General features: G+C 41.2%; 1 protein-coding gene across 1 annotated transcript in view; it reads right to left on the reverse strand.

Annotated features, from left to right (window-relative positions):
* The window catches only part of ADGRF1 (adhesion G protein-coupled receptor F1), a 133,984-nt gene extending 111,593 nt beyond the window's left edge, over nucleotides 1-22,391 (reverse strand). The window contains exon 1 of the transcript XR_005367801.1: nucleotides 22,197-22,391. The gene's annotated coding sequence lies outside the window, so the exon portion shown is untranslated. The remainder of the gene's footprint in view (nucleotides 1-22,196) is intronic.
* Between the last annotated feature and the right edge of the window lie 4,709 nt (nucleotides 22,392-27,100).

The following is a 27,100-nucleotide window of genomic DNA, read 5'->3' on the forward strand; positions in this document are numbered from 1 at the left end:
CGGATGCATACTGTCTCCAGTGAATATGCCATGAACAGCACAAAAATATGAACAAGTAGGGCTCTTATATATGTGAGCTTGAAAACATCAAGAGAATGTACAGTTACCCATAGGAGCTTAAGCTAAAATGCCTTGATATTGAGAGGGAGGCAAGAGAAGGCATGAGTAAATGAAATTGAGGGAGCAGGAGCATGAGAAAGGAGAGAAAAGAATAACGAAGGGCAGGTGCTATGGGAAAGAGAATATGTAGTTCGTGAAAGTGAGCCAGGGAGAATTACACAGGTCAAGTTCAGGGCACTGTAGGTACAAAATAAAGCTGCCTTTTCTGAGATAACCTGAGGAATCTTTATTCTCTGCAACCACAGAGCCGAAAGGGGCAAAGAGAGAGTGGGGGGAGGGAGGTGGGAGGAGATGGGGTAACTGGGGGATGGGCATTAAGGAGGGCACTTGATGGAATGAGCACTGGGTGTTATATGCAACTGATGAATCACTAAATTCTATTCCTGAAACTAATATATACCATGTGTTAACTAACTTGCATATAAATTTTTAAAAAGAGAGAAAGTGGGAGGTGGAATTACTTACCTTGATCAATGGTTCTCACAGTGTGTTCTGGAAATCCCTAGAGTCTGAAGACCTTTTTGGAATGTCTTTGGGGTCGAAACTACTTTAAGGAGAGAGGGTAAAGATGAGGAAGAAGAAGAGGAAGAAAAGGAACATGAAGGGGAAAAAGAGGAGGAAGAGGAGGAGAAAGCATCCTTTTCTCTTTCCACTTGCATTCTCACACATGTGTACAGAGTATGAAAAGCTTACTGATACCGTTTAAAATTTCACATTGCAGCTCATCTTTAAGAATCAGACACCTGTCAAATTTTGCTATATTATTAAAAAAGAATATCCATAATTGCCTGAAAGGCTGTTAAAATACTCCCCTTCTCTAACCAATATATGTGTAACAAGCTAGATTCTCAACAAAACGATCCATGACAACAGACTGAGTAAGAAATCCAGCCATTTACTAAAACACCAAACATTTGCAAAAATGTTAAACAATAGCTTTCTTCTTAATATTTTTTTGTTTTGGAAAATGTAAGTATTATTCATTAGAAAGGATGTTATGCTATCAAGACAGATTTTTATTAATTTGAAATGAATTAATACACACATAATGAATACATACATACATTTAAGTGTTTCTAGCTTCAGCCCATGTAAACAAAAGCTTCATGAGGTCCCCAATCATTTTTTCAGAGTGTATAAGGGTCCTGAAACTTAAAAGTTTAAAAATCACTGTTCTAGTGATTTTAATGCCCCTTTATCATTTTGCTTTTCATCCAATCTGCTGCACACACTGGCCACAAACCCCCAGGATACTGCTATAAGCCACCACTGTAAGCCACTGCACTCTCAAGTCACACTAAGAAGATGGGAAGCAAAAGCTAGTATGCCTGGCACACTGTGAGGCCTCTCTGCACCACCTAACCTGCAGGCACTGTTTTTAATTCACCCTTTAATTATAGCCTTAAGTTATCACTCCCCAGCTGTTTTCATTTAGCAGGAGCTTGTTGACAAATTCAAATGAACTCACTTCATAAGTATTATTCACGGAGATTGCTTCATATTGAAATATCCTCCCTCCTGTTAAATTATTTATTTGGCTTCAAAGTTATGCTGACTTCAATTTTCGCCCTCTGTGGGGACACAAAAATGCTAGGTAGCCTTGATTGACTCCTGCCATGGCCAGGCACAGTTTTAAGGGCTCTATATGCATGGCTTAATTGACTTATATGAGTAAGCCTCTTGGGGTCGTTATGGAAATGAAGTACGCCAAAAGTGTTCAATAAGCAGGACCTGCTTAAGAAATGCTGCTTGTTGTTAAAGCCTCTGAACTGCCTTAACTCTGTTTTTTTCACACCCAATCTACAAATGACAAAACCGACATGAAGCAACTCCTCCAAGGCCATCCAACGGCATAACCAGACTTCAGAGCCCATGCACTTAACCTCTATACTTATGACTTTTATTTGCTAGAAATTTATTGAAGTTTCAGGTTAAGACAGGCTGTTTTCAAAATTTTATTTCAGATTTTTCATGGTGTCGAAAATGGGAAAAATAATCTTCTGCCATTTAAATTGCTTTGTACAGTTTTTCAGAAACGATTATAGATAAATTTATAATTACTTAATGCTGTCCTTATCAATATTGTAAACAAAGGAGTAATGAGTTGACCATAACCCATCCAATGTTGGGGGGTGATAAATGGGTAATTTGCCCATACCTCTTCTTTCAAATGGTGAAATTTCTCTACGGGTAAAATTTTCTGTCTCTCCCTTTCTCTCTCTCCTTCTCTCTTTATTTTTTTGGCCCTAGCTCTCCAGATCATGAATAACTCCCTTATTTTGGGTTCTGGACGAGAATCCTACAGGTTGTAAAAGAAGATCGATTGATATGGCTGAATTCACACATGTTAATGGCAAGACCAGGATTCCAGTTAGATTCTACAGGGCTCTCTCCGCCTGAGTGTGCATTTCGTTGATGCTCAGAAAAACTACAGCACCAGTTATTACAAGCAAAAGTTTGAAGACTGGCTAGGGAAAAGCTATGTATAGTCCTGTTGGCAATATACATTTCCATTATTATTCATCATAGTAACCATAGTGATACTTTCACTTTTTCCGGCCCTCTGTTCGGAGGATCATAATTCATGTCACAATTCACATCTATATTCTGCAGACTCACTGAATAAGGGACATTTCCCCTCTTCCTCCCTGGGGTACAGAAAAGATTACCTCTGGAGGTAAGGTCAAAAACAGTAAGTTGAGGGATGCCTGGGTGGTTCAGTCAGTTAAGCATCCAATTCTTGATTTGGGCTCAGGTCCTCATTTCACGGTCATGGGATTGAGCCCCAGGTCAGGCTCATGCTCAGCAGAGAGTCGTCTTCTCATCGTCTCCATCTGCCTCTGCCCTTCCCCCCACTTGCACGTATGCTCTTGCTCTCTTTCTCTCTATTTCTTTTCTCCAATCAATAAAGAAATAAATCTTTAAAACAACAACAACAACAGTAAATTGGAGGAAGCAGGGGGATGCATGGCCTAAGAGCTGTTTCAGTAACAGCTGGATGACTTAATGAGTAGACACCGGAGTCAAAGACATAATGCACAGTCTATGTGTGGATAAACCAAGGCAGTGTGAAAGGGTAGCTGCATTCTCACACCAATGCCCTCTTTAGGAACAAGAGTCGAATTTTATCTTAGCACAGGGAAAATATGCGTGAATTACAACGGATGGGAGAAGGAACCAGCCCTTTGGTTTCTCTTATTGTTTCCAATTAACCAGAGAAATAAATAAAGACAGAAGTAATGTATCAGAAGAGAGCTGAGGGAAGAAATCAGGAGTCTTGTCACAGTTCAGAGAATTTAGGGAAATGTTGCTTTTAGGGATTCAGCAGCAATTGATTTTGTGCACGATGAAAGGGGGAAAAAAAGACAAAAGGGAAACCTGCTGGTGGCTAGAAGGTTCCTAGACAATGAAGGGTGAGCAAAGCCAATGTGCTCTGTAAATTCAAGTCTGGGGACACGCAGCTTGGAGGACCACCAAAATGGCATTCTCAGACCCAGAGACTGGAGCATCTATTGAAAAGGCACACCGACATTAACAGAAGTCGTTTACAATCCTAGATGGAAGTGTCTTAACTCCACACACACAGCTTCTACTACGTGAGAAAAGGATAGGATGGCACATACCTATGTGCCAAAGGGGATGTCACGCGCAAGTCCTCAGCAGAGACAGAACAATGACATCGACAGGGTGGTGCCTGGGAGGTTTTGGCAAATTTGATGGAGACCAGGCAACACCTAACCGGGGAGGTAGGGACTGTCCCCTGGCTGTGATGTGCCTCTCATGCCCTAAAGAATCTCAGGATCGTGGGGAAATGGGTCGAACGCTTCCTTCACATTTACCTCCAGCAGAGTAAACAGGACAGAATAAAATCTGATACAAAAAATGCAGAACACCAAGCTCCAGATCTAGAAGACAACGACCTTCACACTCTAGAAGTGCTGTCGGGAGACACAGGTGAAGGCAAGTCCTCAGCAAAAATGTCCATGTTCTCCTCTCCAAGGCCACATGGTGAGGAGAGGCAGGTTTCTCTGTATGGATGGCAGATATTTTGAAGCACATTGGAAATACTTTTATGCAGGATGTGGACAACACCCTGCTCTCCCCCACACTCACACACACCATGGAATAGGATAAACAGAGGTTCCACAACTCCTTGCACTGTAGAAAGCATTCCTTCCTTTCACTGCAATGATAATTCCGTGAACCAGGCAGGAATGTTTCTGGAAGACAGTCACAGGACAAAGCTAGGGCTGTCTCCTCTGATTGTCATCTTGGTTTCATCAGACTTGCAATAAAGGAGACAGAGAAAAGGAAAAATAAGGAAGAAGTTTCAAGGGGAAACACTGGTAACCATCTTCCTTCCCAACCCCCCACCGCCAACCCAATCTCTTGACTGAGAGGCTGAGTGCATCACACGTCATTTTTCCCCTGTGTTAATGACACCAGATATTAAGAAGAAACTGTGCAACCACAGGCACAAAGCACTCAAATTACTTGAGGGGTTCCTTCAGAGACCCCCGTGCCACCATAGACAGCAAAAGCATTCAAGATGATGTCTTCTCTTTGTGTTTAATATACGTCAGGCCAAAGGGTACGCATCTATCCCTGCTGTACCAAGCAACTTTGGCAGGTGGTGAATAAAATGACTCGGACAGCCTGCTCTGTGGGCACCACCAGTATGTAAACACAGGTAAAGGCACGTCAAAGGAGCATCAGAGATGAATCTTTTTACAAAGAAGTCACTGATTTTTTGTTTCATGCCACAGAAAGCAATGGTGTGATTTCCAGTAGGCCAATCAAATGTACAACTATAAGGCCAAAACTCTCCTCCCCAACCATCCTTGCCAGCCCTCCAGCTACTATTATTAACAGTTTGGCATATATTCTATCTACCATGTGCCAGTATAACCAAGCAAGTATACATGTGCCTATTGTACGGAGATTTTTAAGTCCACATGCAACCCATCAGAAAAATCTTTTAGCAGTACATCCAGAATCTGACCATTCACTCCCTCCACCATGACCACCCAGGTCTGAGAAGCCTCATCCTTGGCCTGGACTCTTTAGTACCCTCTAAATGGTCTTTTTATTCTCTTTAAGATATTAAAAAAAAATGCAGGTTCCTTCTCTGCCTGAGTCCTCTAAACAGTCCCATTTCCCTCATAGTCAAAGTACTTATCCCACTCCACAAGCCTTGCCCCATTGCCTCATCTGAGCCCCCACCTGCTACCCTTTTTCCAGTGCATTCTGTGAGCTACCCTGAGCCCCAACCCCCTGCTCCAAACCCACCAGCCACACAGTCCAAACCAAGGGCCTTTGCCAAAGCAGACCTGCTCTGTTTGGAATGCCCTTCCCCAGATTTCAAAATGACTATGTCCCTCATTTTCTTCAACCTTTTGGTAAATGTCACCTTCTCAGTGTGGCACACCCTACAAACCAATTTTAAAATTAAGACCACCATGCCTCACTTTCCCTCGCCCTCACCTCCATGTTATTTTGTTCACAGCACTTGTGACCATCTCACATAGTATGTTACTTTCTTTCTTTTTAATAATTGTACATTTATTTATTTATTTTTTACTTTTTTTTAATTTAAATTCAATTTGCCAACATTTAGTATAACTCCCAGTGCTCATCCCATCAAGTGCCCTCCTTAGTGCCCAGCACCCAGTTACCCCATCCCACCACCCACCTCCCCTTCTGCAACCCTTTGTTTGTTTCCCAGTTAGGAGTCTCTCATAATTTGTCTCCCTTTCTAATTCTTCCCACTCAGTTCCCCTCCTTTTCCTTTATAATATCTTTCACAATTTATTATATTCCATGTAAGAGTGAAACCATATGATGATTGTCCTTCCCCGATTGACCTATTTCACTCAGCATAATACCCCCCAGTTCCATCCACGGTGAAGCAAATGGTGGGTATTTGTCTCTTCTGATGGCTGAGTAATATTCCATTGTGTATATAGACCACATCTGCTTTATCTATTCATCTGTCAAAGGACATCATGGCTCCTTCCACTGTTTGGCTATTGCAGACATTGCTGCTATGAACATTGGGGTACAAGTGTCCCGGCATTTCACTACATCAGTATCTTTGGGGTAAATACCCAGTAGAGCAATTGCTGGGTCATAGGGTAGCTCTATTTTTAACTTCTTGAGGAACCTCCACACTATTTTCCAGAGTAGCTGTACCAGTTTGCATTCCCACCAACAATGCAAATGAGAATGTTGAAAATTGACAAGACAGGAAACAATAAATGTTGGAGACGATATGGAGAAAAGGAATCCCTCTTGCATTGTTGGTGGGAAATTATGTCACTTTCTTAATCTATAGTGTTCAATGGTGACTGTTTCTCCCCCCAACAAGAATATATGCAAAGGTTTTCATCTGTTTGTTCTGTATTTCAGAGGCTTAAATCAGTGCCTAGAACACAAACCATGCACAGTAAATGTTGAACAATGAAAACAAATTATTTTTGCACCACTTGAAAATTACTGCACGACATCACAGGGGTGTGTGTTCCATAATTTACTCACTCCTTTTTTTTTTCTTTTTAATTTACTCACTCCTGATTGGGTACTAAACAACAACAACAAAAGAAGGATCTTGACCAGGAAATAAAGTATGCCACATGGAGTGGAAGGAGGAAATTGTAGAAAGCAGGACCAGATGCCTCAACACCATCATATGTTAAGACAGACCATTTAAAACACCTATACAGCACTTCCATGTGTGATATCACAGCACACCAGTGGTATCACTGGTATCAGTGGAATATGGGAAACAGATAAAAATAACAACAAAAATGCTAAGTATCTAAAAATAATCATGGTCAAACTTGATGATTTAGGAAAAATGACTCCTCACACTTTGCTTTTCTTTGAGTTATCCTTTTTTTGTTGTTGTTTTAAGACGTTCTTTTATTTCTTTGGGGCGACAGTAGAGAGGCAAATGGAAAGGGAGAGAGAATCTCAAACAGACTCCCTGCTGAGCACAGAGCCATTTCATGGCCCTAAGATCACGATCTGAGACAAAATCAAGAGTCCCAGGCTTAACCTCCTAAGCCACTCAGGTGACCCTGAGCTATTTCTTCCTAAAAATTGAAACTTACCAATGCTCAAATGTCTACCTGGTGCAGATATGAGAACTAACATAGCCAAGAGTATTAGGAGAGAAAGAGATGAGAAATAAACACGAGAGAGAGAGAGAGAAAAGAAAGAAAAGAAACCTTGTAAGATCAAAATGGATGCTTTATAATTTAAGTTTTACTTTCAATCTACTTAAAACAAGGCTCAATTATTGTTGCCTTATGTTTAGGGTAGCTAAAGGGAAGTAAACTATAACCTAAAGCCCATTTTTTAAAAAAGATTTTATTTATTTACAAGAGACACAGAGAGAGGCAGAGACACAGGCAGAGGGAGAAACAGACCCCCTGCGGGAAGCCTGATGCGGGACTCGATCCCAGGACCCCAGGATCACAACCTGAACCGAAGGCAGATGCCCAGCCACAGAGCCACCCAGGTTCCCCAGGGGCCCATTTTTTTTTAAACAATAAACTTTCTAACTGCCTGCTTCCAAACGTAGGCAGCCCATGTAACACAATGTAAAGATAGATAACTGCTTCTCCATATGAAAGCTCTCTGATGTACAAGTCACATGATACTTGCCTAAGTTGTTTTCCAGGAGCTAAGAGGCCACTGCCATCCAGTTCAGATGGGTCAAGACCTTCTTACTTGGGCCTCCACAAATGCCCACAGGTGACTTTTGACATGGAGGAGCCTCAAATCTCCACACCCTGATCATGTCAATACCCCATCTTTGAACAGGCAACCTATGAGGAACCATGATGATGGACTGCACCATCACAGAACAACAATTCCCTGATCTTTAGTCACCTTTTCTAGCTTCCAATCCCATTCACTCATGCTTTCTCTAAAATCCTATAAATTCTCGAGACCACTTTTTATGAGAAGGGGAATTTGAGATCTTGGCCTAGAGATCTTTCTCCCTCTCCTCATTCACTTGGCTGCCTGGTGATTTAAACTTCCTTCCTTACTGCAAACTCACAGTGCTGGGCTTTGTAGTGTTTCGGGCATAGGAGCTCTCCTTGGCTTGAAACATCAAGTCCCTCCACCTTCTACTGTGCCCTTTCTGCCAGCCATACACCTCTGCTGTAATTCATTTTGTTTGCTGTGGCCTCCCCATCCTGCTTCCCCAAGCTGTCAGGTTGCTAGGGAAACAATAAAGTGCTGGGTGAAGAAGGGTTTAGAATATCCACGCTGCTGGGTGAAGTTGATTTGGACTATGAGAGGGTGAGATTTACCTCCAGGAATTATTGTGATTGTCTCATGTCTCTAATGGTCTGTAAATATACATGCCAAAGGTTCAACCCTCTCTACTTGTTGTTCAAGGGCCTCAAAAGTCTGGCTGGGGGGAGAAAAATAACCTCGCAGGCATTTCAACTGACACCTATGAAATTCAACTCAGTTGTTGAATACATAGCTGGTCATTGAAATCTCCTGCCATCCAAATATATTTCTCTTTCTCCTGATTCTCCCTTTCCCTCCAAAAAATGGAAGATCCCTTTGATCTACACAAGATTATGGAGCAAATGCCACAGTACTGACCCCACTGAGCCAGTCAGATTGGCGGCTAGATCTTCTCTTTCATCATGTGGCTCAATACCAGCCCCCTGGCTCAAATACTTTCAGACCTAGACTTTGCCTCTTTCTCAGGGTTGTGGCCCAGAGGCAAGTATGGGATTGCAGAATCACAATGGCAGGGGATCCAATCTGGCCATTGCCATGGCAACTTGCTGTTGAGTAAAACCCCTGTGTGAATGACTGGGTGATACTCATAATGTAGCATATTTTACATTCATTTCAAGCCATGAGTACTTGTCAAACACCTAATACGTACAGAGACTGCCATCACAAGGACACTATTTTTATGTCCATTGAAAGTTGTCATTGAACCATATTGGATCCATAGACATAAATTTTGTCCTTAATGATCATCTATCTTTATAAGAGAAGTGGAGTACTTATGTGTATAACTACAACACAATCGTAAAAGTTAATCATTATAGGAGAAACGTCATCTGATAAAGTGGTGTCAGGAAATCCAAAGAACCAAGGCTTAAGGCATCAATAATAGTTATGCTGCACCTGAAAAAAATGAAAAAAATTTTTTAACACTAGAAGGGAAGCATTGGGGGAGGGACAAAGAAGAGAAAGTGATATGGGTTTTCAGATCTATGGGAAAGCTGCTGGAACTAAGATCAGTTCATGGAAACTTCAAAAAGGACACGACGTTCGATCCCAATGGCATGCTCACTGCACTTCAGTGTTTCCTGCACACCCAGGCCCAATCGGACTCCACCTTCATGTCCTTTGCTTTTCTAAAACTGGCAAGGCTGTGATCCCCATCTCTTAGTATGCCTTCACTGACTCCCCCTCATCCTTTCAAGGTCAGATCATCTACTTTCAGGAAATGACTCATACAAGGTATACATTACCAGCACTGACACAGCACTGACCCCTAAGGGGATCATGCACTTTAACAAGAGATAAGCAGCCTCTAGACTGATAAATGATGTTGGACCTCAGATTGCAGGGTACTTGAAGGAGCTGGGAATGGCTGTTGCTAGGAGTGGCTTCCCCAGAAATACACACCTCACTTGGAAGTGGGGTCACCCCACCTTCTTTATGTGTTTATTTTGGATCTTCCCTCCACTGAAATGCAAGCAGCTCTTTAAGAACAGCTTTGTCCCTCTCATTTACCTCTACATCCAGTGCCTAGAACACAGCCTAGCCTACAGTGGATACTAAGAAAACTCTTGTTAACTGAGGACTTAGTGAATGACGTCTACGGCATAGACCTGAAGAACTAAGGAAGATATGGGGCAGCAACAAAGCCTGGATCTTGTAAAAACATGTTCAATATTGAGGAAAGAATTTAAAACAGATAAGCAAAAACAAGAAAATTAAAAGCACTCATAATTTTCTATTGTTACCATAGTAAGGTAAACCAATCCAGATTTACACATGCACACACACTTTAGCCAAAAAACATCACATCGTCCTTAATATTTTGTAGCTTGCCTTTTAAAATACAATAAATTGCAAACATCTCACCATGTAGTAACATATTTTATAGTCTTTTAAATGACTGTCTAATAGTACAGCACCTAGATGTACCTACCAGCAGGCTCTCTTCAACCAATTCCCTATTTCTGGACCTTAGGTTGTTCCCAATTTCTCACTATTATTTATAAAAACACAGCTGAGAATGTCCTTATTGCCAAAACTTTGTGCCTATTATTTCCTCATACAAGTGAAATATTACCATCATTAAACATTGGTAATGTTTATTGAATGCCTGCTATGTGCCAGGGTACTTACTTCTATTACTTTGGGTGATCCTGCCCCAAACCCTATTATTCACAGATGAAGAAACTGACTTTGAAGATACTGAGTAATATGCCTGAAGTTACTATTAGTCATGTCTTTTAGTGTTTGGGATATATACTGTCTTCTGGAAACAAGCTTTGGAATGTTTCATGGAGTAAGTGGGAACTGTTGCTTCAGGTAAACTCTCTATTAAGGGAGAGATTACACAATCTCCCTTAGTGAACAGTTCCCATGTTTTATTGACCTGTCAACATTTATTTTCCCCTTATGTTTATCTAAAATCTTTGTGGTGGTTTAATCACCCTGTACTAGCTGGCAGGTAGATATCTTTTGACGTACCCTCTGATCAGACCGTTTTCCAGGGAAGCAGTATGGTCCTGGACTCAGAGTCCTAAAACATAGGCTTGAACCCTGATTTCATCTCCTTTCCTGGATTGAGTCCTTAGGTACATCAGTTAACTTACCCAAGACTTAATTTCCATACAAGATGGCAAAAATTGTATTCATCTCCCAGGGTTGGAGTGATGGGATAAGAAAATGAAATCAAAAGAGATGTGCGTGCCGGAAAAAACAACAGCAAGGCAAGGTATTGTTGCCATTATCAACACCATCATCTTCATTATGACCATTAAGTCAGTTACCTTGCTGTTGATGCGGCCTTTGCCTGAATAACATATTGGTACTTTTAATAAGTAATCAGAGAGAAAGAAAATTGAAGACAGGAGAAAAAGGAAGATCGAAGAAAACAGAGGACAGGAAAGAATGAACTGTGCTATTGGGAGGCACTTGAGAGAACTCCCTATAAGAAGGAGCAACTGATCAAAATTCAGAACAGGGATCCCTGGGTGGCTCAGCTGTTAAGCATCTGCCTTCCAGCTCAGGGAGTGATCCGAGTCCTGGAATCCAGTCCCACATCGGGCTCCCTGCATGGAGCCTGCTTCTCCCTCTGCCTATGTCTCTGCCTCTCTCTGTGTGTGTCTCTCGTGAATAAATAAATAAAAAATTTTTTTGAAAATTCAGAATAGGCTGAATGTAGACCAGATCTACACCAGTGCAAGGATTCAGAAGACGTTGTCTTAGAGAAAGTATCTCTCACAGGGAAACCTAAGCAGACCTGTAGATACATCCAGGCTTCACCAATAATTACCTTTGCATCTCATTTTCCTAATCTTTAAAATAAAGGAGTTAAATTCTATATGTGGTCACTTCCAGTCTTGAAGTTGACAACTATCTGAAGTATTTCTTATCAAATTCCTTTGCCCTCGGGACTTTACAAATTTCTCTTCCTCCTTCCAAGACCCTATCCTGTGAGAACTTGGAAATCTCACCCCACAGGGTCAGAAGACTAGGTTTATAGCACCTGGTATCTGTGATTCAAGATGTGGTCCCAAATGCATTTTGTCTTTCTCTCAGCCACAGTACAGAATGAAGTAAAGGTTTTCCAGAAGATCCCATTCGTATTGCCGGCAAAGTCTAGTGGGCTGGAAAAAATCCACTGTACAGAGAAATCTCATTTTTAAATTTAATTTCTGCTTGCTAATCAGTCATCCCCAAATGAAAGGAAAAATAAGGTTAATCAAATACAGGCCTTGAAATAAAGCAGATTACTGTTAGCTTCTCAGGAAAAATTCTGGGGATGGCACAAAGAGAAAGGAAAGTGGATAACTGATATTAAGCACATCATCTCAGAAAGTTGAATGATTTCTAAAGGGAGCTACTCTTGCCCATAATTTCTTAAAGAAATACCTCTCCTCCCTAAGGATGGATGTAAGAGGAATGGTTTTCCTTCTCCCTTATTTAAATCAGAGGACTGAATGACATATTTCTACCAAATGATTCTAACATTGTTACTTGGCTTTTAAAAGGCAAAACGGGATTTTTCTATGAATGGTTTGAGAGTGTAAAAATGCAAATGACTCTAATTTACGAAGCCATTGGGGAGGGGAGCTGAGGTTCAATCACTAATTTTCCAGTTCTGTGGGAGCCAAAAAAAAAAAAGCTTTGCGATGCAGGTATCTCAAATTCCTTGTAGAGAAACCTGGAAGCTGTTCGCCTAAAGCCCATCATGTTAGATGGGAGAGTTTTGTCTTAAATCGTGTCTACACGAAGTTGGGCAATGACTCCTATGAGGAAATTCAATTCCTGGAACCAAATGGATGGAAAATTTTTTTTTACACTGATAGGCAGCTGCGTGTCTTATAAGTGGTATTTTGGAAAGAATTTTATTGGAAATGATGGGAACATAATGAAAGCTAATGAAGTGGCTTATCTCAGTAACAGAAGCTGCCCTGGGTTTTACGGGGTTACCCTGAAGATTTCTGTTGTGGGAAAATACCCAGGAAGTGACTGAGCCAAGCCAGTCATTATTGGAGGCACGTAGAGGACAAGGCAGGATTGGTTACAAATGTCCTCTTCTGGGAACACCCTGGAAAGGGGTAAGGAGGTCGCTGGGATCAGGGCAGCCCCATATGGACTCCATTTGCAGAGATAGAGAGAGACAAGGGTTGGAGGTAAGAGGAGCAGAGTGGTACTGAGGGGAGTGGTACAAAGGGGAGGAGAAGAGTACGAAGTGTGGTGGCATCAGTTGTTGACAACCCTGCTGTGTCCAGGATTGTGCAGGGTGGTCCTTGCCAGCCTCCCCAACAAGGACAGTGGACACAACTCTGGATAAGATAATTAGTTCTCCCTTCAGTCTGCTCTGAAATCCCCACATATTTCCATAACACCAAACATGCAGACCCCTGTGGAAAAGCTAATCAGCTGTTCTTAGGAATATTGGAATAAATGAAGCCCAGATTACTCATTCATGTCTTAGAAAAATTTAATTTACCAGAAGTTACCCTTTTGCAGGAATTCTGATGAAATAGGTATAGTTACTTTCATATTAACAGGGAAAGAAGAATATAGGGAAATGCTTGCATCAGCTTTCATTCATGAAGTGTTTAACAACTGCTTATTGGGCATCTACTCTGCAAAGTCCTATAATTGAAGGAAAGACTTTCAGAAAGGCCTAAGACAACATCCCTGCCCTCGGGTTTTTATGCTCTAGTTTGGGATCTAAGGCATGAACTGTAGGAAAGGTGACATTTAACATAAAGTGTACATAAATGCCCAATGAAAAGTCAAGTGCCACAAGAGGTGGAAGGGGAGAGAAGACCTTTGAGGACATTCAGAGCTACCCCGAGAGAGGGGCCTGAGTAGCATGTTGCAAATTCACAGACAATGCTAAAGGGGGAAGGTGGGAGTGGAGCCAAGAAAGATCTCAGAAGGTAGTTAGCTAGAGAATGAAGATGTATGACACTGGAAAACAAAACTTGGTACAGCGAGGAGAGCTCCAGAAGAGGATCACAGCTGGGCACAAGACTCACACAAGACCAACCACCCCACCTCTGGCAAGACAGTTTGATATGGCAGGAAGAGAATTTGTAATCAGGACAACCCTGAAGATGACTGGCTGTTTTGTGTTGGGCACAGTGCCTTGGTGTTCTCATTTATAAAATCAGGATAAAAATCCCTATATCACAGGATAAGATACATGCCAATGAGCCTCATGCATGGTGAGACCTTCACACAACTTCAATCCCTTCCCCGACCTCCAAATTCTTACACACACACACACACACACACACACACACACACACCAATAAGCTAGTGGGGAGAAAAGGACATTCAACATATGCCTTTGTTTAACTTGATCCATAAATCATTTCCATAAACTGTCTTTAGGAGAGGGAAGAGTGGAGCTATAACAGGACTCTGAATCCATAGAACAGAACATCTTCTAGGTTGGGTCCTTTAAGAGAAACCGTTATTGGCAGTAATAGAGAAAACAAGCATTTTATATGTGCCTGGAAAGGAGGACATTCTCCATTGTCAAAGACAGCAATCTACCAATAAGACTGTTGTTACCAGTTAAGTTTTGCAGAGCTGTGGTCACTCTCCTTCCTTACCCCCGTATTTTACTTATTGGTTCTGGTCATTTCTTAGATGTGAGTCACAACAACTCCTCCTCTAAGTCTTACAACAACTTTCCCCATTCTTGATCATTACTACTCAAAAATAGTGATGTATTTAGAAGGCCATCCTCTTCCTGAGAGTTAGGATTCTCCACCAACTCTGCATTCATATTTGTCTCCATAGACAGAAACTAGAGGCCAGCTGAAAGGAAGACTGTGGTAAAAGAAGAAAATTCCAAGGTCAAAGTCAAATACTTGGCTACATACCCATCCTAAATATACTAAGTATAGTACTGAGATTTTGTGCCTCACACCAGATTTGTGGACTAAGAACTTTGCACCCTGAACTCTCTCTGGCACTTGTCTTCTCTCTCTCTCTTTTTTAAGATTTTATTTATTTATTCATGAGACACACCGAGAGAAGCAGAGACACAGGCAGAGGGAGAAACAGGCATCCTGTGGGGAGTCCGATGAGGAACTCGATCCCAGGACCGTGGGATCACGACCTGAGCCAAAGGCTCAACCACTGAGCCACCTAGGTGCCCGTCTTCTCCCTTCTGTTATTATCCTAACTATTGCCACTTAGATACCCTGGAAAACATGGGTGTCAATATGAACTAAAATGTTTGACCTTAAGGTTCTAGAAGATGCCTTTAGAATATGCAATATGGATTTCGGCTCATAAACTGTGGAAGGAGCCTCGGTGTCCATTGAAAGATGAATGGATAAAGAAGATGTGGTTTATGTATACAATGGAATATTACTCAGCCATTAGAAGTGACAAATACGGGCAGCCCCGGTGCCGCAGCGGTTTAGCGCCGCCTGCAGCCCAGGGCGTGATCCAGGAGAACCCTGAATCGAGTCCCACGTCAGGCTGTCTGCATGGAGCCTGCTTCTCCCTCTGCCTGTGTCTCTGCCCCTCTCTCTCTCTACATCTCTATGAATAAATAAATAAAATATTAAAAAAAAAACACCATTTGCTTCAACGTGGATGGAACTGGAGGGTATTATGCTGAGTGAAATGAGTCAATCGGAGAAGGACAAACATCATATGGTTTCATTCATTTGGGAAATATAAATAATAGTGAAAGGGAATAGAAGGGAAGGGAGAAGAAACGGGTAGGAAATACCAGAAAGGGAGACAGAACATGAAGACTCCTAACTCTGGGAAATGAACTGGGGGTGGTGGAAGGGGAGGAGGGCGGGGGTGGGGGTGAATGGGTGACCGGCACTGAGGGGGCCACTTGACGGGATGAACACTGGGTGTTATTCTGTATGTTGGCAAATTGAACACCAATAAAAAATAAATTTATTATTAAAAAAAAAAGGATTTCGGCTCAGGGTCATGAGATCGAGTCCCACGTCAGGCTCTGCACCCAACACAGAGTCTACATGAGATTCTCTCTCTCCCTCTGACCTTCCCCCAGCTCACACTCTCTCTTTAAAGAAATAAATAAAATCTGGCAAAAAAGCAATATGCAATAAGGATTAACTACAACAGGCTTCCTGTCATAAGGGCATAGGAATGTTAAAGTGTATCTCAAAAATTTGTCCCTTGTGGAGCTCTGCCTGCAGTTTAGATAAAATGCTCTAAAATTTACTAGCACAACTCTGGTCAATTATGCAAATACTATATATCCCTTTAATTTTGCTAATACCACAAATACTTTCCTTCACTATACTTTTTTTCCCACTATACTTTAAATAAAAACAGAATTTAAAATTTACATATTGTGCCAGAAGGAATGTAAAAAACTTTGAAACAGGCAAAAAAAAATTAGTGGAATATTAGACATTATCCAGTGGACCTTCCAGAATTGTCTGATTCTATTGTATCTATGCCTTTCACATAGAATAGCCTTTGAGCTATTCTATAACTTTAGAAATTGTAGAAAACTGATAGTATTGCCAATGAACATTGTCCGCAAAGATGGAAATGAATTGTGTCCGGTGGAAATTCAGCTGACTTCTCCCTAGCAGAAGACAGTTTTTGTGTTTATTAGGAAATCTACTCCAGTGTTACTTATTGTCTCCTCATAGGTCTGTCCTGTGGATTGTCCTTTGAACTGATTGTAACATCTTACTGGTTTCCTCTGTAATTCATGGCTTCAATGAAATCTTGGACATGTGTTTACTTCATATTTGTGTGAGAGTCATAATGTAACCATTTTGAAAAATTTCCTTCCACATTGGAAAAGCACAGTTGATTCTTGAATGACACAGATATAAGCTGTGCAGGAGCACTTATGCGTGAATAACTGTAAGCTGGTTTTCACAACACCGCACTGTAAATGTATTTTCTCTTCCTTAATGATTTCCCTAATAACACTTTCTTTTTTCCAGCTTACATGATCGAGATAATACAGTATATAACACATATAGCATATAAAATAGTATGTTAAAAAAATAATAATAAAATAAAATAAAATAGTATGTTAATTGACTGTTTCATGCTATTGGTAAGACTTCCAGTCAACTGTAGGCAATTCATAGTGAAGTTTTAGTGGAGTCAAAAAATATGCACAGATCTTCAACTTTGCAAGGTACCTCTAGCCCCTGCACTGTTCAAGAGTCAGCTGAATAATAATTATTGATAATTAATTCTGTGTTCACAAGAAAGAAAAGAAATAGAGCAAGACTTACATAACACATTTAAGTGGATAAATTTACTGATGATAATTCCTATCAAGCCCTCCAAAAGAATTATAAAATGCCTCTGAGCTCTTTCCACGTGGTCACTTCCCTCAGAGAATCTATCAATTCAATTCTTTTTTCCCCAAAGAAATCCCACCTGAGCCATCCTTCCTTTTCCTCCACTGAGAATAGCTTGCTCCATTGCCAGTATGGGACTCCCTTCCATCTCTATTCTGATCCCATGCTTCCTTCTGGTCATTTAATTCCTCATTCTTGAAATGAGCATTCTACAGTAGCATTTGAAAAAGAGTTTACAAGAAAGAAATTTTTTGAGACACTGCCAGTGTTAACATGTATTTTTATTCTACTCTTGCCCTTGTTTTGCTGGTTTGGCTGGTATATAATTCAGCTCCTCCTCCACACAAAATAATAGTAATGATGATGATAATTTCCTTGGAATTACAAATATGTTTCTTCATTGTCTTTTTTCCTTCCCATTTACATTGAGAAGACAATGTCATTCTTTTTCTTGTGCTATGAATGGTCTATTTTTCCCTCCTGGAAACTTTGAGGATTTTTCTCTTTATTCTCAGTTTATGGTTACTTCATGATGAAGCTCATTGGTATGAGTCTTTTTCCGTTCATTGTACAAGGTCCTGGGTGGATTCTTTCTATCAGAAAACTCAATTTCTGGTGTTGTAAGATGTTTACTTGTGTTATTTTTTCCCTCTCTCCCCTTCAAACTTGTATCATTTTAGTACTTTTCTCCTTCCTTTCAGTTTTTGTTTGTTTGTTTCTATTTCTGGAACCTTATTATCTACTAGATCGATTCTCTAAGTTTCTTTTTTTTTTCCTCTATTTTTCAGGGTTGTTGGGGGATTTTTTTGGTCTTTTTCCCCCCCATATCCAAGAAGATTTCTCCAACTTTATCCTCCAATCTCCCTTCATTTTCCTTCTCTCATATTTTAAACTTCCAAGAATTCTTTCCTGTCTTTGAATGGAAATGTTGGCCTTATTCCCCTAGAATGTTGACCTCATTCTATGGATACAGAAACTTCTGTTAACTCTTTGAAGATTTTAATTACACATTTGTAAAGTTTTCTTCTATTCCTTGAATTATTTCTGTTTGCAGAAACAATCTCAACTCAGGCAGTCAGCTAAGCTCTCCCTGGTTCCCTTTCCTCCATCATAACCTGGAACTCTCTAATGGCAGAAACTGGAGCAATCATAGGACTCATAATATTTGTTTTCTGTCTCTCTCAGGAATCAATGTCCTTTGTTACCTGATGTCCACTGTTTCAAAGCTGTTGTTTCCTATATTGCATGCATCAGTGTTTGGTTATATCAGTTGGGATGGTAAATTCAGTCCCTCCTATTGCACTTTAGGAAGAAACAGAAGTTCTGTGTGTGTGTGTGTGTGTGTGTGTGTGTGTGTGACCTTATTACTTCTATAAAAGCATTAATTTTTGAGATCTCTTGTTTTAATAGTCTTTTAATTTATTCTCTTTGTTTTATTAATGTAATATTTATATCTCTTATTCATATTCTTATCTAACAATAATAGACTGTGCACAACAAACAGTGCCTCACAACGGTGTGAGAGTGCAAAGCCAAGGCTTTTAAAGTTTCTAGTGTTTTCACTCTAAACCTGATGCTGACTAGAGTTTGAAATATCTTTTTTATCATTTGGTAAAGAAAGTATCCATCTATTGTAGTTTTCTTATGTGTTTTGAGTTGTTCATCTATGTTCTAAAATCAGAACTAATTATTGGGGCGCCTGGGTGACTCAGTCGGTTAAATGTCTGACTCTTGATTTGGGCTTAGGTCATGATCTCAGGGTCCTGTGATCAAACTCTGTGTTGGGCTCCGACCTAAGTGGGGAGTCTGCTTGAGAGTCTCTCTCTCTCCCTCTTCCGTTGCCCCTCCTCCCATACCCCTCCTCTAAAATAAATAAATAGATCTTGAAAAAAACTAATTATTGAAATTCATTAAAGGCCTTTTTTTGGCCATTAACTGAGATGAACATCATTTTCCCTTTGATCTACATTAGGATAGTGTATGATCATAATATACATCAAGTACTAAGCTATCTTTACTCTTCAAAAATGAATTCTGCTTGCTGTATTTTATTCTTTTGCTGAATTATGTATTTTTAATAATTAATTTAAGGATTTGTCATCCTTATTCTTAAGTAAGATTGAATGCTACATTTCTTTTTTAGTGCTATTTTGTAAGGTCTTGGTACAATGTTACTTTGGCTTTCTAAAAAAAAAAAAAAACGTGAAAGCTTTGTATGAAAGCTCTGGAATGGTTTAAATAGCAGGGAATTATCAGTTACTTAAGAAATTGAAACAATTCACCCATGAAGCAATCTAGGCCTAAAAAATATTTTAAGCAGTGGCCAGCAGGTGTAGGAGTCAGGGAAGTGGGTGGGAACAATCATCTTTTCAGTTTCTTTTGTGGTGGTTGTTGTTTTGTGTCTTTATGACTTCTAAGGTTAATTTTGTTACTTAGAAAAATATCCATTCACCCAAGTCTCCAGTTACACTTCCAAATCATCTTGCAAGATGCTGCTTAATAATGTTTTAAATATGTTCAGAGTGTGTAGTTGTTTCTAATTTCTCATTTATGATTATATACATAATTGGTGATTATTTTTTTTTCTTTTGTCTTCTTGATTAAGCCAGGCAGGATTAGCATATGGTTAAGATGTAATGGGATCTGAGGTAAAAATACCCAGATTCAAATCCTGTCTCGATATCTTTTGATCTTAGTGTCTTCATCTGTAAATGAGTGTATCCGTTAGAGGACAGACTAGGTTACGCCATGGAAACAAACACCACCAACATCTCCATGGCTTGCAGTTCCAATATGTTGTACGTTTACTGCAGGTCAGATTCATCTGGCTCTATGTCAGATTCTTTCCAGGACCCCAGCTAACAAAGCAGCCTCTTTTTGGAGTATTGCCTGACTCTTAGCAGAGAGGGAGAGGAAAAGGAGACAGAGGATCACATGCTGGCTCTTAAAGCTTCTGTTCAGAAGCAATACACATCACTTCTGCTCAGATTTCACTGGCCAAAGCAAGACATGGCTAAGCCTATATCAATGAAGCAGATAAATTTAATCCTCCCAAGGAGTGACAGCAAATATCTTAAGAGATTATGCATTATACATAAGTAGTGATATTAATAAGTTTGTGAGGATAAACCCACATAACTTCCTATGGGCATAATGCTTAATCATAGTAAAGACTTACTAAATTATCCCACTCAACAAATATCACAGAATACCTGCCATATGCTGTGTACTATGCTAAGCACCAGAGAGGTATAGTGTAATTGATTGCATAGATTCTTAGTTACAAACCCATTCTATCCAGTTTAGTCAGAAGTGTTGAACTATTAATGTGTTTTAGCTATCTCCCAGAATGTGGAGGGCCAGAGAATTTGGTTTGGAGGCTACTGCCCTGTGAACAATTCCTGGTCCAACCACAGGCCAACTCCAGGCAGACCCCACTGCCCCACAATGGGCATAAGCACAACAGGTTGTCCCAGTATTGCTGGCCATCTGGTGCCAGAAGCTTCATCACTGCTATCCTCTGAAAGCCTAATACCCTGAGAGCATCCTGGCCAATGATGGATGCCTCCTCTACTTGGCTCTTCACCTAGTGCTTCATGATCAATCTCACATAGGTTAGTGTGACTGGGAGAACCTGGGTAACCTGCCTGGACTCTAGTTGTAAGGGAAGACATAAGTTCTGGATTCTTTCTTAAAGAAACTCATAATGAAGAAAACTGGCCAAATTTAAGAAGGTGGTCCAAAAATACTGGATGGCCATAATGCATGATAAATCTCTACCATACAGATATTAGGAAAAAATAGGCATGAACTTTACCCTCACATAGCAGTATAGTGCAATAGAGACACTGCTATTACTCAAAATTTAATAAAAAAGCTGTACACAGTTCTAAGAGAGCTTTTGCTATTCAGGCATAGTCTAAAAGTCAGACATCCCTGAGGAAACAGCAACAGAGTTGAAATCTGAGGATAGTGCAAAGTAGGAGCTTGTTGGACGGAAGGTAAGGAAAGAGCCTAAGAGGCAGAGGGAATGATGTGTGCAAAGACCCATCATGAAAGTGCTAGAAACCCCTTGAGAGGCTAAAAGAAAAGTCACTAAGTCCAGTGGGTGGAAATCCTGTGGTAAGACAGGGGAAAGCAGGCAAGGCTGTGCCTTGCCTCCCCTTCCCCCACAGAGCTCTGAGAATGCCCAGTGGCACGGGCGCATGCCCACAGGTTGGTGAATACTGAGACTAGATCATGTATCAAGTTCAACTTCCCCAGGGCACTAGCTTGTCACTCCCTACCCCTTGAAAGCCGAGCAGGCCCCAGTCTGAGGTGTACGGGGGTAGGGCAGGTAGAGGCCAACTTCCTGCCTCCTGCCTACTGTTTCCAGCTCTATGGTTGGCCTGGTTGGGGTGAGTGCCCTCCAGTCCAGCATCAGTCTTGCCCTTAGCATGACTTCTCAACTGTATTAGTAAGGCAGTAAGAGAAAAGGAGGGTTTGGTGAGGAAGAACAGTATTTTGTAAACACCTACCGATTGCCAAGCCCTGTGCAGAGGGGCTTTGTATAAATGACCTCATAGGTTGGTGTATTCACATGAATGAGGAAACTAATTCCCAACAAGTTTCAAAAACTTGCTCAAGGTCATACAGGCAAGAAGGAATAGGAACAAGCTTTGAATAATGCCTCTATGGTTCCAAACCCCACAGTGGTTCCATAACACTTTGTAGCCACCAGCAGGTTGAGGGAACAATGTACCAGGCCAGTGGTTCTAAGTGTGGTCCTCAAACCAGAAAACATCAGCTGGTTTAACAGGAGTTTGTTAGAAATGCAAATTCTTAGACCCCACCCAAGACCTAGTGAATCAGAAATTTGGCCTAATGAGGCCCAGGGCACAATCTATGTCAGAACAAGCCATCCATCCAGCTGAGTGTGGTACTCTCCAAAGTTTGAGAAGCAGCACTCGATGCCAGAGGTTCTCAAGGGGACTGATGAAAGGCCTCTATACCTACCTTTACCATTGCCTCGGCCTCTCTTCTCCTTCAACCATGAACGTAGTCCTAGAAGCCGCTTCTTGGACAGGAACCCATGTCACTACCATGGATCTGCGGTCAACAGCAGCTACTGCTCTGTTCACGGATGTTATTGTCCTAACTTAAAAATAGTCCAACAGAACCTTGCCCCAAGGGCCCATGAGTAACAGCATGTGCTTTCTCTGCTCCCCTGGAGAATAGAAGACAGAAGGAGTATAAAGAGAGACTTCCTGTCTCTTTGTACTTATAAGAATGTCAAAGAACTGGGGGAGGCTCTCACCATCCTCAATAAAGGAAATCCCACAAGAGGGGCCCTACCAAGGCAGAGTTTTACCCCAGGGGAGCATGAATCAATCACTTTTTATGTGTTTTTTAACAATTAGCAGCCAAAACTGTGTTTCAAAGAGTGTGGTAGGAGCATGGTAGTCAGGGAAGAGATAATCAGGAAAATCAGGGAAGAAAGATGCACTCTATGGGGTACCTGGGAGAAATAGGAGGTGGTGCTGCCAGCCAGCATGTTTGGGTCTGTCTGACTGAGGGGTGTGGATGTTTGTCACAGGCCTGTAACATGCTGCTTTTTTTCACATACCCGATAGAGCTTCCTCCTCTCTATCCCTTTCCCCAATTTCAGCCATTACCCTCACCTGCCAGGGCCCCAAACAAATTCAAGGTGCCCTCAAAGCATCAAACTCAGGAAGAGTGACCCAGTTCTCTGTACCCTGAGAGCCCAGCATCTGGGAATTGCAGTGTTGGGTCACACTGCTTCTTTGTCACTTGCTCTAGACATGTGTCAAATGCCAGCTTCGTGCCAAGACAGAGTCCAGATCTGAAGGTATGGTGGCAACACCGACCACACAAACTGTACTTTGGATCTAAATCCTAAAGCAAAATTATGCTGACCCATGAATTTTCGAACAAGGCACTGGGACTGAATCTGAATTGAAATTTCAGAGAGTTGGTAGAGGAAAAGTAGAGGTTAAGTAGGAACCAAAGCCATTGATTGTCTCAGTCAACAGTGATGAGAAAAAAAAATAAACAAACAAAAAAAACCTCATTCAGATATGCCCATGGGAGTTGGGCTTGTCTCTCTGCTTGCTTCAAAGCCAGGCCAACTTGTGAAATCTTAGTAGCCTCTTTATTTATATGGTAATGAAAGAAAGAGGGAGAAGAAAACTATCTATATTTGCTTTCACCGAGAAGGTGCCACAAGTTGGTGTTGGGCCTTTCATTCTCTATTTCTTTTCTTTCTTTCTTCTGGAAACCAGGTGCTGGTGACAAGGGAAGGATCTGGATTCCAAATGAGCATTTTTCTATAACCAGGCTTGTATGCCATAGCACCACTTAGGGATTATACTGCAGTATTCTCAGAAAGAAGAAAAAGTGGGAACTAGGCTGATTCTAAAAGACAAGCTGAATTATTTAGCAGACTTAATCACAGGGCTGCCTCTGCTTACCCTTGAGAGCTCATTCACTAGCCTCTCACTGGAGAAGAAAAGTAACACTGAGGTTAAACACATCCCACCAACATGAATCAAACTCAACACTCCTAATTAGTGGGTCCCACGTTTAGTGAGTTAGTGGAAATCATGATTGAGGCCCCTTCATCCTCTTCTACTTTCCCCACTGTCAAGGTGAAGATCTTCCTCTCAAGTAAGTATAAGCTGCAGATTTACACATATGTAGTAGCTGTGTTGTTGTTCAATCTCTCAGCATTTTCAACATGCTTTCTTGTGATTGGGAAATTCCTCACTGTAGACACCAGAGCTTCTTTCAAAGACTAGGGACTGGCATGTGATCAAGCTGTTGCCATGAGAACCACCTGTGTCAGACTTTTGCTAGAAGCCAGTGATCTAAGGGCACCTGGGTGGCTTAGTTAGTTAAGTGTCTGCCTTTGGCTCAGGTCATAATCCTGGGATCCTGGGATGGAGTCCCATGTCAGGCTTCCTGCTCTGTGGAGAACCTGCTTCTCCCTCTCCCTCTGCTGCTCCCCCTGTTTGTGCATGCTTGTTTTCATTGTCAAATAAATAAATAAAAATCTCTTTTAAAAAGAAAGGAAAGAAAGAAACTAAAACCAAGAATTTAAAAAAGAAGAAGAAGCCAGTGGTCTAAAGGAACAGACACCATCAGATTTCATCTTGGTGAGAATGGTGGTGGCCAGGTCCAGTCTCCCAAGGCAGCAGCAATGGGAGATTTCAGCAGTAGCTTCCAGGGCCCCTGCCCTTAGAGAGGGGCCATTCCAGTAGCCTCTAGCCCAGATCTTCTATCCAATATTAGGCATCTCTGACTGTGCAGCCTCTAAGCCCAATTTTATAGCCCTAATGGAGATTCTGTAGGTTACCCATTCTCCAGTAGGTTCTTTTTCAGCCTAAATTGGTCCCAAGTAGATTCTGTTGCCTGCACCCAAGAATCCTAACTTGTACATGTTTTCTCTCATTGGGTCCGCAGAACAACCAGGTCGAGGACAGTTAACTTCATTTCACAGATGGAAAAATAGAGAATTCTAGTAGTTTACTAAGCCTAATAAATGGGAAAGCTGAGTTAGCATATCTCTTTTCCCTTCCATGGCCTTTCAAACATATCATACTATTTATCTCAAGGTGAACTTAGAATTGGAATTTCTTTGATTTTTCTGCCTCCAGCCTTCTATCCTTAACTTGTACATCATTATTTTCCATTGAACTAGCTACTTCCATCTTATTGCTTAGCATGACCTTCCAGATGCTAGGACCCTATTGAATGCCTACATTACATCATTGCTAGTTTCCTCCCCCCCCAATTCTTATCATGTTTATACAACTAAAGTCTGATAGATATGAAAACAATATCATGCTTCAGTATGTACATCTCAAAATCACTGTGTAGCCTGTGAAAATCTGTAAGAGGAAGGAGATTATTGTTGTCAGGTACCCCAACTCCATCTTGCCTGCTGGGAAGGCGCTTAAAAGCATTGGATCTCCTCAAGTGCTTGTGGCTTGCAGCCGTCTCCTCCACTCCTTTCTGCACACATGCGGGCAGCTTCCCTGAGTCATTCAAGTCTTCTCGCTTCCAAAGCCCAAAACCTTGTCATCTCAAAAACTCTTCCTCAGTCTGTTTCCTTTAAGCCTCTCTTCCTGTGAGCCATGGGGTAATCAACCTCATGACAGATGAGGACCAAGGCCGCCACCACAAGTCCCATGAAGCCCTGGTGTGGAGGTGCAGACAAGACCCACTTATCCAAGTATTCCAAGAGGAGTTGGCAACAGTTGCCAATTCCCTGACATGAGGACTGTGTTCTAGTTGTAGAGGCACCAGCCACAGGCACTGGGACGCCCACCTTTGCAGGAAATGAGGCTGTTTATCATGTGGTGGGTGCACTAGACTTTTTCTCTCCCATCTCCACCCCTTGTCTAGAGAAACTTGGGGATTCGTGCTCCTCAGAGTCTGACAATCTCTCAGGGTCTTTGAGGTTTAGTATTCTGTCTCTGGAATCTTTCCTACCAGTGAGCACAAGGCAGGCAGCTGGGAATGGCAGAAAGATGTAGTATTCTAAATCACTATCACTTAGATGTTATGGACTGAATGTATCCCTCAAAATTTATATCTTGAAGCCCTAACCCCTAGTATGATGGTATTTAGAGGTGAGGTCTTTGCGAGATAATAAGGTTTAGGTGAGGGTCAAGAGAGTGGGACCCCATAATGAGATTAATGTCCTGTAGAAGAGGTAGCGAGACCAGAACACCCCTTCTCTCTCTCTCTCTCTCTCTCTCTCTCTCTCTCTCTCAATTTCTCTCTGCCACATAAGGATGCAGCAAGAAACCAGGAAGGGGGTTCTTGCCATGAACTGAATCTGCTGGCACTTTGACCTTGGACTTCCCAGCCTCCAGAACTGTGAAAAATAAAGATCTGTTGTTTAAGCCACTCAGTCTATGCTATTTGTCATAGCAGGTGAAGCTGACTAAGATAGCTGTCATCCCATCACCACTATTGCTGATTCATTCTTCATAGCATCCATAAAAAGAGGGGTAGAAAATAAGCAGCTCACATTTCCCAACCGCCCATTCTGTGCCATGCTCTGCGCTGGACAATTTCAGTTCTTTGCTTAATTTTTACAACAGCCTTACAATATCATCTCTTTTGTTTTGGTTTCATAAATTAGAACACTGAGCCAATAGGAGAACATACCACCAGAGTTATATAGGTAGTATCTAGCAGAAGTTTGACTTGAGGCCATAATAATTTTTTATCTCAAAGTTTCTACCACAGCAAAATGAGATTTAAGAACAATGCCTGCCTTCTCAGGGGTACATAGCAAAAGAAAATGTAGATAAAGACCTTATCTTTTAAAATCCAGGGTCCAGGTTTGTTCCTGCCCTGGGAATTTAGAGAAATGTAGATGCTAATTGTTTCTTCCTTAAACTAATTTATTTCATTTAATCATTCATATATATTATTTCCTTAGCTGATAAGCCTAGAGATTTAGGCACAGCCATATCTCATTCATTTTCATATATCTTACAGTGGCACCTACCAGTAAAACGTAACAGGAAAATGACATTTGGCCCAGGATGGCCTTAAAATATGAAACAAAATGAAGAAAGCATAATCCTCACATTGTCAGACCATTGTCTTTGATGCAAGTTTTAAATGGACTATAAATGAAAAACCTGCCTCAGAAAACACAGGGAATTCCAGAGTTTTCCCCTAAAATTTCCTGTTATCCCTATTTGCCTATACCTGGGATATTTACCACCACCACCAAATATTATGCATTGGATCAATTTCAAAAACCTGGGTAGCAAATAGAGGAGGCAGTCTTTCTTACTTTTTTTTTTCTTTCATTTGCACATGTTCTTCCAAGATCTACTGATTCCAGGAATATGGAAGACAGTTCAGCTAACTAAACA

This window comes from Canis lupus, chromosome 12 (genome assembly GCF_011100685.1).
Source record: "Canis lupus familiaris isolate Mischka breed German Shepherd chromosome 12, alternate assembly UU_Cfam_GSD_1.0, whole genome shotgun sequence".
Taxonomy (NCBI): Eukaryota; Metazoa; Chordata; class Mammalia; order Carnivora; family Canidae; genus Canis; species Canis lupus.